This window comes from Gymnoscopelus braueri (genome assembly GCF_963280865.1).
Source record: "Gymnoscopelus braueri genome assembly, chromosome: 10".
Classification (NCBI taxonomy): domain Eukaryota; kingdom Metazoa; phylum Chordata; class Actinopteri; order Myctophiformes; family Myctophidae; genus Gymnoscopelus; species Gymnoscopelus braueri.
This window is the reverse complement of record NC_137611.1, coordinates 7,157,651-7,172,817: the sequence shown is the minus strand read 5'-3', so window position 1 is coordinate 7,172,817 and position 15,167 is coordinate 7,157,651. Positions and strand designations below refer to the sequence as shown.

Below are 15,167 nucleotides of genomic sequence, written 5' to 3'. Positions count from 1 at the left end.
AACTGAACCCTCTCTCCCTCCCTCCCTCCTTCCCTCCCAACTGGACCAGCCTCAGCCAATCAGCAGAGAGCGAGGTCAGCTCCGCATACCGTCTGACATTCTAACAGCCTCGAGCGGCTCAAGAAGCCAAGTCAAGCTAAATGTATTTATGAAGCGCTTTTTAACAAAACACGCCACACATTTGGAAAGACGTGACACCCATTTGAGAGAGAGCAGCCATTCTGCTCTGACCCTAATCTCTCTGTTTATTGAAACGGAAAGAGCAGAGCCCCGCAGGCTAATCCCAATAACCAACGCACACACCATGTGGAGAGAGTTTTTTTTACAATTGGGCTCTGGGAACCAGTGGCGCATGTCCCCCCCTACCGTCTCTCCATAATGCCTTTCTATCTATCGCTCTCCACTTTAAATGGAGAAAATACAATTAAAATACCACAACTTACATTATAAAAGTGAACGTGAATGAAAACCATTTTTCCCCCTTTACACTTTCAGAGTTAACTGAATGCTGTGTGAAGACGTGAAGGATCACAGCAGAGACATAGACAGGATAGAACACTAAAGGAAATGGGCTAATCCAGGACACTGAGACACAGTGACACAGCACAGAAATAAAAGACTTAAGGTCCTTACACACGGGGCGAATTCTTCATGCACGTTTTTTTTAAAAAACCTTATAAAGTCAATGCAAGCGTCCACATCAGTTTCGCGAAGCGAAAAAGCGTCTTTTAATTATTCGGAACGAGTCCGAATTTTGCGTATATTCGCATATTCGCCGGTGTGTAAGGACCTTTAAGCGATGTATAAAGCAGGGGACTTCAACAGGGGGTCCGGGACCCCTAGGGGGTCCTCAGAGTTACTACAAAGGGTCCGTCAAATCTTTTGTGCTATTCTTATTTTTCAACATGAACCACATGAACTCTATAGCATTCCTATTCTGGTAGAAACATTTGCCAAACAATTGCTGATCTACAAGCTCCGTCGCAGCCTTGTGCAGCTTGTAGATCGGCTATTTTCGGCGAAGATATTTGGTGTAGAGGGGGAAAAAAAGAGCAAACCAAGTATAGGGCCAAAGCTCAACTTTACAAAGGGTTTAACATGAATATGAATCCAATTAACAAATTGACTGCCATAGACGTAATATTACGTCATCTCAAATCTAACGCTTGACTGCCAATGACCTAATATTACGCCATCTGTAGTTTTTGAGTGATTACGCTAAAGGACGCTCTTGGCCAACCTATGAATGATGCTTTGACTTCGAGAGAAGAATACACCCGGAAATGACGTCATCTAAAACATTGTCACCTCGTCCACTACAATGTTATCAGATTTATAACAATACATTTATCTCGGATTTATTTTCCCAGACTGCGTCTTTTGGTGAAAACAAGCTATATTCAATTGCCGATAACTACAGACCGGACGATCGCTGTTACAATGTTATTTTTCCGGTGGAAAGAAGAGAGACTCGTCTTTTTTCTTCTGTGGATCGTCAAAAAGACGTAAAACCGCTGGCAGTACCGGATTATTTCATTAATTAATACCTGGCAATGAATGTGTTAATAATGTGTAAGCAAACAAAAAAACAAAAAAATATTAACTTTACACAACACTGACTAGGCCAAAGAAGTCTATGGAAAAGTTTAATCTGCAACACAATGTTATACAATATGTAGTGGAGGGTCCGTATAGCTGCTTCATCTCTCTGTCCGCTATACAGTAAGTTGTCCTTGGCCTGAAAAAAGTTGAAGCCCCCTGGCTGGTGTTAAAAGGAAAGCACCCTCAAACCCTCTTCATCCACACAGGAGGACTCCTACACAGTATATCTCTCCGTCGTGGAGTAAACCTCATATGTCCAAAACTGTTACTTTTCAGGATTCAAATTCAAAAACAGCAAAAGTAGCAGATCTACAAGTTGTATAAAATGTGTGTAAAATGTGTGCAAATCTTTGAATATAATGTACAGTATATACTATTATGTTTTAAAGCGATTTTTTTAAAAACTCCGATCTGTGCTTCTGGGGGGTCCCTGGAAAAACATATTTTGAGACGGGGGGTCCGCGGCCAAATATATATAATTTTGGGTGGTCCTTGACATGGAAAAGTTTGAGCACCACTGATATTATAGCAAAACGTTTTTCAGGAAACTGTTCAGATTTAGAAGACATTTGTAGAATCGGCCTCGGGTCTAAAAAAAATACAAACATATATTCAAAGATTTTTTCAAAGTGAAAATATATATATAAGATATTTTCACGATTTTTCAAATAAAATGGCAGATCTAGATCGCTGTGAGCTTTTATATCTGCTATTTTTGAATAGCCAAAGACATCTTAAAATCTCAAAAATAATATTTTAAAAAAAAACACAAAAAGTTAAAATATTGGAGATAAGAGGTTTCCATATGGATTTGAGCGCCACCTGCACTTTACACAGCCCGTCAGCCCGTGGTCACCCAGCCAGCCAGCCCGTGGTCACCCAGCCAGCCAGCCCAGCCACCTGACGCTTGACTGCCCTCTTTGTCTATATTATTTCTCCATCAACGGAGGCTAAAGTGTTTTTGGCAGCGCCTGCGTCCAGTCAGCAGCCAGAGAGCTCTGACCCGCTTCCCTCTCGTTTGTTCCATCTATTATTAATAGGGAGCCAGAGGTTCCTGATGACTGTGTGTTTGCCACTGCGGTCGAGTCCAGCCTGGGTCCTGTTAGAACCGCAGTGTTCAACACGACCTGTCCTTTATGTCCATGCCCTATGGCGCATAACCGTTAACAGCATTATGTCACCTTTATGGCTCGTGTGCCTTGGGTTGGGTTTGAAGTGGTGCTGTTTTTAGTATGGTCCACCAGTCAACAGCATTGCCTGTAGTACTTGGGGCTTTAATACCTTTTATTTCATAGCATGTATAGTGGAGATTGACGGGAAACAGGGAGAGAGAAACGCAGTAAAGGTCGTCGGGAACGGGACTCGAACCCGCGACGCACTGTCAGGCTACTTGGGAGCCTAGGTGCCCGGTTCGCTAGGCCAACGGTCCGGGCCACCTGTAGTACTCTTTACACTGTGGGGCATTATATCAAGGTGGGGTATTATTACATTAACTGTACTTTTTATATTGTTATATCGACAGTACTATTTTGGGTGTTTATCATATAGAGAGTAGTGTTTTTTGATACAATTTATTACAGCGACCTCACCTACAGTCTTCTGTTTTTAATGTTATTCATTAGTATAGATTCAACAATGTGCTCCCTTTTGGCCATAAAGTTTGAACTGTTCCTATTAGGGCTGCATAATATTAGGAAAACATGTGATATGCGATAACATTGTTGAATACTGAGACTATATGACTCACGATATATACACAGTTTGAACGTGTTTCTGCCTTTGCTTTGCTGCTAACATAGAACTCAGCAGTGGTGGAAAGTAACTAAGTACATTTACTTAAGTACTGTACTTAAGTACAATTTTGAGGTACTTTTACTTTACTGGAGTATTTCCAGTTGTCTATACTTTTACTTCTACTCCACTACATCTCAGAGGCAAATATTGTACTTTAACTCCACTACAATTATTTGAAAACTTTAGTTACTAGTTACTTTTCAGATATACATTATTATATAAAACATACATTAACCCTATTTTATACATAGGCTATTTGAACATAGCCGATCTACAAGCTCACAACGCGTCGCGATGCGACGCGTTGTGAGCTTGTAGATCTGCTATTTTCAAACATTTTAGTACTTTTACTTTTGATACTTTAAGTACATTTTGATACCAATACTTTCGTACTTTTACTCAAGTAAATTTCAAATTCCGGACCATTACTTTTAACGGAGTACATCTACATTGCAGTATATATATATACTTTTTGTGTTTTTTTTAAGTGCATAGTCCTATTTATAGGCTATGCACATGTGTCATGTTTCACTAGCCAATCACAGTCCTGAATAGACTGTGATTGGCCAATCACGGTGCAGGGTTAGGGGGGTACACTGGTGGCCAATCACAGCGCACTAGGGGTGTGCCGATACACTAATTTCACCAAACGATACGATACGATATTTGGCTCACAACTTCGATACGATTTCGATACGATACGATACGCACATTTTTTATTATGAAAAATATATGGGGGAGAAAAAAAGCAAATGCAAACAAATAATTCTGTTTTTGCATTATTCAGATATGCGAACTTGTAGCTTTTCAGCTACAATAGCCGTTTTGAATCCAAATAGGGCAACAGTGTGACACCTGACCCGAAAAAAAAAAAAACATGTTGTCACCCTTTTCACCTCGGGGCTGTTTGCATGCCTGATTATTATTATTGTAAAAAAAAAACCCCCCCCTTTTTTTTTTTTTAAACGATATTAATTTTTTTCAAAACGATACATATCGTCACGAAAACGTATCGCGATATATCGCGGGACGATATATCGGCACACCCCTACGAGCGCAGGGTTGGGGGGGTGCAATTGTCCAAACCTCACATATAGGGGCGGTTTCACCGCCCAAAAAAAAGAGGTTCATAAGTTCATTGTCCATTCCAGGGAGCTCACCCCTATGCTGTCTTCCTGTCGGTACTGCTTCCAGTTGTGTCCCGTGTCGCTGAACATCAGCAGGTATTCCGTCAGCCAATCGGAGCTGCCGTAGCGGCCCTGCGTGGCGACAGCGGTGATTTGGGTCCGCCCACCCAGATCCACCTCCAGCCACTGGTACCGGTCTGAGGTCAAAGGTGACCAGCCTCCGGCACCTAGAGGGAGAAGACAGAGAAAATAAAGCAGTGGTTCTCAAACTTTTTCATGTCAAGGACCCCCAAATTGATAAGTATTTAGCCGCGGACCCCCATCTCAAAAATTGTTTGCGAGGGACCTCCAGAAGCAAAGATTTTAGTCAAAAATGTTCGCTTTAAAAATATATATTCAAAGATTTGCACACACTTTCACAATTTTTCAGAAATAGCAGATCTACAAGCTCGTAGCGCGGCACTCGGTGGTTAATATGGTTAAAGTGGTTAAAATGAACATGACACAATATTAAAGCTCAGGACCCCCTGGTATTCCCCCCAAAGGACCCCTGGGGGGTCCCCGGACCCCACTTTGAGAACCAATGAAATAAAGGATGCAAGGACTGGCTCAGAGATACATTCTTGTTCATTGAGAACGCTCGATGCGTTTCGGCCTAAGCTTCCTTCCTCAGGGCAGATTTAAAAAGCCTTACTTATGTATCTTATCTTCCATCTCTTTTCTCCAAATGTATTCATTATGCCAATTCCCCAATTCTTCCCTACACTTGTGTGTCTGTGTGTGTCACTGCCAATTAGGAGGGTGGAGATGAGCACCATGTCTCTTGCATTCATGGTGCAGCAGATATGGCCTTATATATCTTTGCTGTATCTGATCGGTTTGCACAGATCTACCATTCCTGAAAGTGTCATGTCTCTAGTATTTGAAAACTAATAGAATAGGCACATCACTTGGTTGAGGTGCTGGGTTGGAAAGTAACATGAAGAAAAAGAATAAAACCTGCACACTCATCTGCTCCAATCAGTGTTGATTTTGACAGCAAATTTTGAAGTTTTTATTTTTTTATTTTCAAGTTTTAGTCATATTTTAGTCATCTTAAATGTTTAACTGTTAGTCTACAGTTGACTAAATATCATAAGATAATAGTCGATTAAATCTACAGTTGATTTAGTCGACTAAAATGTATGTTGGCGGTGCCTTGATGCCGTCGTAATGGCTGATTTTACACTTGGTTGCATGCTGAAAATAGCCGATCTACAAGCTCACAACGCGTCGCAGCTGCGACGCGTTGTGAGCTTGTAGATCTGCTATTTTCAGAGCACCCAATCGTCTTTTAGTTCTACTGGATCTCTTCTCCACTAGTCCCTCACTAGCATTTTAGTCTAGTTTTTATTTGTTGACGAAATTGTCAACATATTTAGTCTCGGTTTTAGTCATCATAGCTTATTTTTTGTTTTGTTTTTATTACGTTTTCGTCAGTGAAAAAAGGTAGTCGACTAACATTTTTCGTCATAGTTTTAGTCGACGAAATCAACACTGGCTCCAATGTAAAATGATTGACAACGTTTTGAGCCAAGGCTCTTCAGCGGGTCAAACTGGAGAAGTGTGTACCTCACCCACTTAAATAGACACCCACAGGTCACGTTATCACTCAGTGGGTGGACTATCTAATAGATAGTGTTCAACATTTATATATCCACAGAACAGTGGAAAAAACATGATTAATTCAACTTGATTAATAAAATCTATAAAACAGCATTTTAAATACAAATTAAACTCAGGCAACAAGAGTTATAATTATAAAGGTTATAATTATAAAAAGTGGCTGATAGAGATTCTAGCATTTACCATAGGAATTTGTGAAAACCTAAGAGAAGAAGAACGACGAAAATAAACAGACAGAAAAGCAATACGTTTTTAGCCCTTCGGGCTGGAAACATAAAGAATTGAGGAAGACAGATATAGAGGGAAAGAGAGAGAAACAAAGATGGAGAAAGACGGAGACAGAGAGGCAGAGTAAAAAAAATAAGTAATATAAATTAGAGGGACAGAGTGAGAGAGAAATGGAAGGAGAGATACTGTAGTGAGACCATAAACTGCAGATCCCCGCCAGACCGGGCTGCCTAACCAGGGCTGTGTCGACCTGGTATATAGCACCACCATGATTCATTTGTGGTGGCAAGCCTTCCTTGGACTACTGGGAGTGTGCGTGCAAAGTTTCACGCCAGTCGGACGCTGTGTTAATGCTTTGTGGCATTTCGTGCCACTCCTCCAATCCCAATGGTTCCCCATAGTCTCCCCTTATTTTGATATTAAAGACTTATTCAGACTTATTATATGTATTATGGATTAATTTATTTGACAACATGCTATGATGACTTAAGCTATGACGGATTAACAGTTTATTGTATGATGTTGCTCTATCTGTATTTCTTAGTTTTAAGTGGATGCACTAAACACAATTCCATTGTAAGTTCCATACAGTGACAATAAACATCTCATCTCATCTTATCTTATAACCCCTCGCCTTTGGCCATTCCGGCCTGGCGGCGGCGGGGATAAAAAAGGAGATAAATCACATCAAGGTGACTTCTTGTGACCATTGATGACAGATATACAGTAGCCTAACTCTCATCCCTGTGTGGCACGATGGATGGCCTGATGCTTACAGAACGTCCTGTAACTGGAAGTGTCACAACTTAAGTTTGAGCCACAACCCACAATATATCACACCATGACCAGAACATTGAGACACTAACCCCAATGTGTCTGACTCCTCTGACTGATGGAGAGAACCAGAGAAGATAAGACAGAGAGATAGTGAGACAATGATTATCACTTGTTGTGGGTGACACGGCAGAACAAAAAAAAGAGGGAAAGTGTGGAGGGAGGGAGCTATAGGGGAGAGAAAGATAAAGTTAAAGCTAGAGGGAGAGTGGGGGGGGGTACTACTAGCATTCACTAATGATTTGTTGCATTTTAATCTGCCAGGGACTTGATCAGGGTTGCCATGTCCGCTTATTATAAGCAACTATGGGCTTGTTTTTTCTGGTAAAGTTGCTTGTAAATATTGGTAGGTGTGTGTGTGTGTGTGTGTGTGTGTGTGTGTGTGTGTGTGTGTTTTTTGGGGGGCTTGTCTAGTTGCTTATTTGGACTTGTTTCCTAATGTTGTTTAAACCAGTGGTTCTCAAACATTTTCATGTCAAGGAGCCCCTGAAATAATATGTATTTGTCCACGGACCCCCATGTGTAAATATTTTGAGCCAGGGACCCCCGTCCCAGATTTGTGTTCAAATGTTTCAAAAATATATTCCACATTTGTCACCTTTTTCAAGATCTTTATTTTTTCAAATAGCAGATCTACAAGCTCACAACACAGTGTGAGCTTGTAGATCGGCTATTTTCAAATAGCCGATGTATATAGGTTTAAAGTGCTTGCCTTGTCAGGGACCGAGTTGGTCGGCATGAGAGACACCAGGAGACTTGTGTAGTTTCTTTAAAATGTTTTTTATCTTTTATTTTTCCCATAAAAACATGACAGACATTAATTCTAGGCCCAAAACAACCAAGGTCAAACAGAACTGAACTTAACATCAAGACTGACCTAACCAAAATGTGACATGAGGGGAACATATATAGTGGGTGACCAGTCCACTCTTAACACAAAGGGGAATTGACAAAGAATAACAATTAAACAAACTACAAATAACTACAACATAATCCACTATTCAGCACTACCTCATATTAACAAATGAAATTACAATGGAACTGAAATATCAAAATACATATCTTCACAATCGTAATAGTAAATTCAAACTCATAAACCCCTGCCCCTCCCCATATGCACATGGTGCAGTCCAATTACTCAATCAGCTCCTTATAAGCACATGTGAAGCAGCTGGTGTTTTCTTTGGCCAGCCTTCTAAACTCCAGCACTCATCCCAACTGATAACTCAACACAAATCTAATGAACTTACATACAAATTAAATGACTCCTGATAAAACAACTTGACCCTAACAAAGGGTAACTTTCCCATCAAACGTGCAATAAACAGTATGTCATTTAACCGGTTGTGTGTAGTCCTTTATGGTTGTAGTATGTAGTGCTGAAAATAAACATAAACTAAATTAATAAACCAAAAAAGACAAGTGTGCACCATGTTTTACTGGCTTTGTGTGGCTTTTGGTGTGGCCATCACAGGCCTACTATAGTCGCTTCTTTTGGGCTTGTTTTCATAGACCTGGTTGCTTATTTCTATCGCAAAATCTGGCAACGTCAACCCGACTTGATGGAACAAACTTCTAAGGGGTGTGTACCGTACAGTACAGTACAGTACAGTACAGTACAGTACAGTACAGTACAGTACAGTACAGTACAGTACAGTACAGTATGTATGGGTGTGTTATTGTGTTGTTTATTTCATTTGCTTGACCTTGGATTCTCCATTCATAGCACATTCTGTTGCATTGGAGGCTTGTATGTTGTGTACTGTATCGGCCATTTATATTTAAGGCCCAAGCAGCGAAGCAGCTGGAAACCTGACTGTATCTTTTATGATTATTCTTCATGTTCTTTATTTCTGTCCTAAAAGTTTCAGAGTCTCAGAAACCATACAGCCACTGTAATAACAGCTACATATTCCAAACTTGGCAACTAGGTTGGAAATCTTTCCACCAATAACACAGAATATAAATATACCAATTGGACAGATGGGGGTGCAACAGAACTTTACGTTTTGGCCTATAACTGTAAGTGTAAAAAAAGAAGAAGAAAATGATTGTAAACCGTAGGCCCGATTGCTATCAAATGGTCTGTGGATCATTATTGGACCAAAGTTATCAGAACTGGCATAACATTGTATTACGTGTGGATATCTTATTTTGTTTTGAAGATATTGACCATTAAACGAGCATTGATCAGACTCGGCACATTAAAAAAAAACAATATAAGTGAGTGCCTTGAAACATACCCTGGCCTGAAGTTCTATTTGAATCTACCATGAAGAACAAATGCATGAAGTGTGCATGAAGATTGAATATAATGGTATAATGCAGAGGGGTCTTCAACAGGTGGTCCGGGAATGCAGGGGTCTTCAACAGGTGGTCCGGGACCCCTCAGAGTTACTACAGGGGGTCCCCCAAAATCTTTGCGTGATATGATTATTTGTTTTTACATAAACCACTTGAACCCTACAGTATCCTTTTCTGAGGAGAACTTTAGCCAAAAATAGCCGATCTACAAGCTCACAACGCCTCGCAGCGCGAGGCGTTGTGAGCTTGTAGATCTGCTATTTTTGGCAAAGAGTTATAGGTGTTAAGAGGGGAAAAAAGAGCGGCAAAAGTTTTTCTGAAACACAATTTTATACAATATAGAGGGGGTCCCTGCTTCATCTCTCTCTCAGCTAGGGGGTCCTTGGCCTGAAAACGTTGAAGACCCCTGGTATAATGGTATAAGGGTGCGGCGCATTAAAAATCACGCTTCACCGGCGCGTTTCCCTGTTTTAGCGCTCCTTCAGCAGGCCAGCCGCTACTTCTAAATGTCTTCCCATCGTTTGGTGCTCCCACCCCCAAGGTTGGTGCCCTGTGCTTCAGCACCTATAAAGCCCTTCTGTTAATCCTGCACTAATCTCTCAAGAACAGATTCTGCACTGCGTTGGAATCTGTCGGGGAGGTTCGTCATAACGTGTGCGCATTGGCTACAAGTGGGCGTGCCTTCAGATTAGGAAGCAGGCCGCGCTTTACCCAATCAAATGTAGTGGGCGGGATTCACGTGTCCGTCGATCCTTCCCCCCTCGAAACAAACCGAAACTAATTTAACAATAGCGTCCGTGGAGCAGACAAAACCACGGAAAGATATTCACATTTTAACTTACTCTTTCATCATAGAAACAAGTGGGCTTATAACCAATACGATCCATGTTCTCTGGGAGAAGTGGTGTTAGTGTTCCGTGTAGAAATATTGTTAGTGGGAATGAAAACATAGTCGCACCAACCGGAAGTGATGCGCTGAAGGCATACACAAACACCGGTTTCCTTGCGCACTGCAAGATATATTTAAAGAAGGTGGGGTCATCTACGTCATTTTCGCTATCATGCAATTCCAACCGGCAGATTCGTCGCACCATGGGAGCCAGACTGCAGCCTTGAGTTCAGTGGAATGCGTTGGAGTTAATGAGAGCCCGGTGGATCAGCTCATGAACAAAATATATTTCTGAATGACTGAGACCTTTGTAAAGTAATTGCTTCTGGAAAATAAAAGAAGACATATCACACATTGTTTTCTGCTATGTTGCTTTTCGATGTGTCCACTGTATACGTTTATTGAGCTATCTAAAGAGCACAAAGTACACGATACTGCTGAGCCAGAAACCAGTGTTGCCATGTCCACTTATTATAAGCGACTTTGGGCTTATTTTTCTGTGAAGTTGCTTGTAAATATTGGTAGTTGCGGGTTGCGTTTTTTTGGGCTTTTTTCTACACACTTTCAACTACACTTTCAACTACACTTCTTTTTTTCAAGTGTAGTTGATTATTTGGACTTGGGCTTCACAATTTTAAAGTTATTTTAACCAGTGGTTCTCAATTATGTTTATGTCATGGACCCTCAAATTAATATATATGTATTTGTCCCTAACCCCCATCTGAAAATGTTTTGTGCCAGGGAGCCCCGTACCAGATTTGTGGTTTGTTAGTGTTTAAAAAATCCTCAATATTTCACATTTTACTTCAAGATTTAAAAAAAATAGCAGATCTACAAGCTCACAACGCGCTGTGAGCTTGTAGATCGGCAATTTTCAATGTATACAGTAAAGGTTTAAAGTGCTCATAATGGCCTAGTGCATGTCTTCAACAGGGGTCCGTGAGGTACTGCAGGGGGTCCGCGAAATTGTTGCTTGATTAGACAATTACAAAAAAAATAATGGTATGTTTATAAATGGCAGTGCGGCCACCCTACTCACTGTACCTTTTACATGTATGTTTAAAATAAAAGCATGAATATATTAATCTGTCTATTATTTGTAATAGCTTAGTATTGATGAACAATAACATCTATATTTATGAAAGACAATTGTATACATAATTATACAATATATGTTGCCCCCCCCCCCCCCCACCCTAGTAGGGGGTCTAGGTAGGGTAGGGGGTCCCTGCTCCATCTCCCCATCAGTTTGGGGAAAACGTTGAAGACCCCTGGCCCCCAGTGCTTCTTTTGTGCTTGTTTTCCTAGACCTGGTTGCTTATTTCTCTCACACAATCTGGCAACACTGCCTGAGACGATTTTTATACAGTCTATGGACGATACATGCCGCTGTTTAGATGCCTCAATAAAATCATACAGTGTGCTAAAAAAAACTGAATTGATTGGATAAAAACCTGTTATATTTCTTCTTTTATATTCCTGAACCGATTATCTGACAAAGGACACAATCGTTCAGAAATCGTGTTTGTTCACAAGCTGGTCCAGCTGTCTGCCATAGACTTCATTGTATTTCACCAAACTTCCTGTTCCCGTTTTGGCTCCCATGCGCATCAAAGGCGTCTGCCATGCAAGCAATGGCGTCGGCCTGCGCCCTAGGCTGTCCCTACCTTGTTTTCTAATTACCTTGGCGCACTGGTGTTACGTTTTCTTCCGCCCAGAGCCAACAGACATAGAACAAACAGCAGAGGTCGCTGTTTTTCATTTTCAGTTGGATCTGGGTTCCCAGATTGATCCTGCACTGATAATGCAGTCAGGTCATACGTCAGGCCGTTTATTTCCCATAATGTCATTAGCAAAGAGGGGCCACCCATAGTGTAGCTGTTAGAGCACACACGCCTTTCGTGTGGATGGTCTTGGATTCTAATCCTGCCTGGGTCGATGTCAGCAAGGATATATATACGGTCGCGAAGGGTTCCTAATTCCATATCAAATGTGTTCAGCAGTGGTGGAAAAAAATACTCCAATACCACATTGCAGAGATACACTGTTACAAGTGTAAGTCCAGTATTCAAAATGCAGCCTCGAGTAAAAGTACAAAAGTATTGGCATCAAAATATACTTAAAGTAACTAGTACTTATATACTTAAAGTTGACAAAAGTACTCAAATGTTTGAAAATAGCAGATCTACAAGCTCACAACGCGTCGCGATGTGACGCGTTGTGAGCTTGTAGATCTGCTATTTTCAAAAAAGCCCACTGTATGTGTAAAAAATGCATCACATTCATAGACACGCTTTATGGCGCCGGGGCAAGGCCGTGGTCGTATAAAAGCTCCACGCAACCCCGTCCGGCCCGCTTAAGACTATCTGTTTCCCCAAACAGGCCCCCGAGCTTTTTAGGTGGTTTGCTAAGAACACCTCTGAAGAACAGAGCGACCATAACGCACAGACTCTTCTGTGCCCAGTCGGCACCAGTGTGTAGATTCTCCAAGCCATTGTCGAACGCAGCGGTAGAAACTGATTGACGACCTATGAGGATATTCAGCGGGAATTTCCCCCGATTTCATTTGGAGGTGTATGATATGAGCACCGGCACGGACCGTATTATTTTGGAAGGGCTAGAACTAATTAAAAGAAACATAGCATTGTCTAAATAACGTGCTATCAGCATGCTATCTAAATTACAAACATCGATATTACAGCCGTCTTTCATAATGGGACGCTCAAGGACACTAAAGGATCTTGCCCACTGAAGTCCGTATTTCCGCATGCATTTTATTGATCCATAAATCGTTACACACTTCGCCCACCTTGCACACAGACTTCGATGCGCACGCACTCGCGCACGCACACACACACACGCACGCACGCACGCACACACACACACACACACACAAACACGCAGTGGTGGAAAAAGTTATCAAATTCTTTACTTAAGTAAAAGTACCAATATAAATAATACTATATAATACTGCAATATAAAAATACTCTGTTACAAGTAAAAGTCCGGAATTCAAAATTTTCTTGGGTAAAAGTACAAAAGTATTGGCATCAAAATGTACTTAAAGTACCAAAAGTTAATTTACTAAATATTTGAAAATAGCAGATCTACAAGCTCACAACGCGTCGCGATGCGACGCGTTGTGAGCTTGTAGATCGGCTATTTTCAAATAGCCTATGTATAAAATAGGGCTAAAGTGGTTAATGTATGTTTCATTATATCATAGTTTATATCTGAAAAGTAACTAGTAACTAAAGTTTTCAAGTATATGTAGTGGAGTAAAAGTACAATATTTGCCTCTGAGATGTAGTGGAGTAGAAGTAAAAGTATTGGAAATTGGAAATACTCAAATAAAGTACAAATACCTCAAAGTTGTACTTAAGTACAGTACTTAAGTAAATGTACTGTACTTAGTTACTTTCCACCACTGCAAACACGCACACAAACACGCACGCACACACACAAATTAGCTGCATGGTTAAATAGCATCAAAAACTTGCCAGCTAATTTGGCCCATTATATTGTTATTCTTTTTTTTTTTTAAATCAATCTGAGTTTCAGACATGATGAGTGTTTGCCTACCACCTGGGCTGTTTTTCAGCTGGCTGGCATTGTGCCACCCTGTTTGTTTCTCTGCCAGTGCCAGTTGTCTGGGTGCTTCAACATCTGCTCTGTATTCTGTGTTACCAGCTCTTATTATAGTGCTGTGGACAGTGGTGTAAAGTAACATAAAGTACATTTAATCAAGTACTGTACTTAAGTACACTTTTGAGGTATTTTTTCTTACTTTACTGGAGTATTTCCGATTTTCAGTACTTTTACTTCTACTCCACTACATCTCAGAGGCAAATATTGTACTTTTACTCCACTACAATTAGTTGAAAACTACTTACTAGTTACTTTGTAGATTTAAATTATTATTACAAAACATACCCATTACCCACCTATATACATTTCGGTCATTTGAAAATAGCAGATCTACAAGCTCACAATGCGTCGCATCGTGAGCTTGTATCTGCTATTTTCAAAAGATATGTATACTTTGAAAAACTTACTTTTGGTACTTTAAGTACATTTTGATGCCAATACGTTTGTACTTTTACTCAAGTACATTTTGAATTCCGGACTTTTACTTGTAACAGTATTTCTATATTGCAGTATTTATACTTTTACTTAAGTAAAACATTTGAGTACTTTTTCCACCACTGGCTGTGGAAACTATTGTCTTTTGTCTGTGTTACCAGCCTTTTGGGCTTGTTTTCATGGACCTGGTTGCTTATTTATCTTGCAAAGTCTGGCAACCCTGCTGTGGAGACCATAATCTAGTGTAGTTTGTGTTACAGTGACGAGGTGCAGGGCAGCAGCATATGAGGCCAAGGCTAATGTGTGCTTGACAAGCAGACGTGACCCCCTAACCCCCCCATAACGGCACCGAGCCAGAAAGCCCCGACCTTGGGCCTTTTTCTCATTATAGGATTTAGACTGGAGGGAGGGGGTAGAAAAAACACAACCCAGTGGAAAACAGTATGTATGGGAGAAAGAGAAAGGACACATGTATGCAGGACCAGAAAGAAGGAGAGTACACACAGAGAGAGAGAGAGAGAGAGAGTCAAATAGAGTACAGAAGTCCTGACGTCACTCGTCCATCCCCTGGTTCGTAAAGTAATTTCTCTATGCATGGAGAATAACAGTGGGTCATCATAGAATCGTCTCATATAAGAATT

General features: G+C 40.8%; 1 pseudogene across 1 annotated transcript in view; it reads right to left on the bottom strand.

Annotated features, from left to right (window-relative positions):
- LOC308092844 (contactin-associated protein-like 4) overlaps positions 1-15,167 on the bottom strand; it is a 209,148-nt pseudogene that overhangs the window by 158,938 nt on the left and 35,043 nt on the right. The window contains exon 4 of the transcript in view: positions 4,557-4,750. The product of the transcript in view is annotated as a contactin-associated protein-like 4 (transcript). The remainder of the gene's footprint in view (positions 1-4,556; positions 4,751-15,167) is intronic.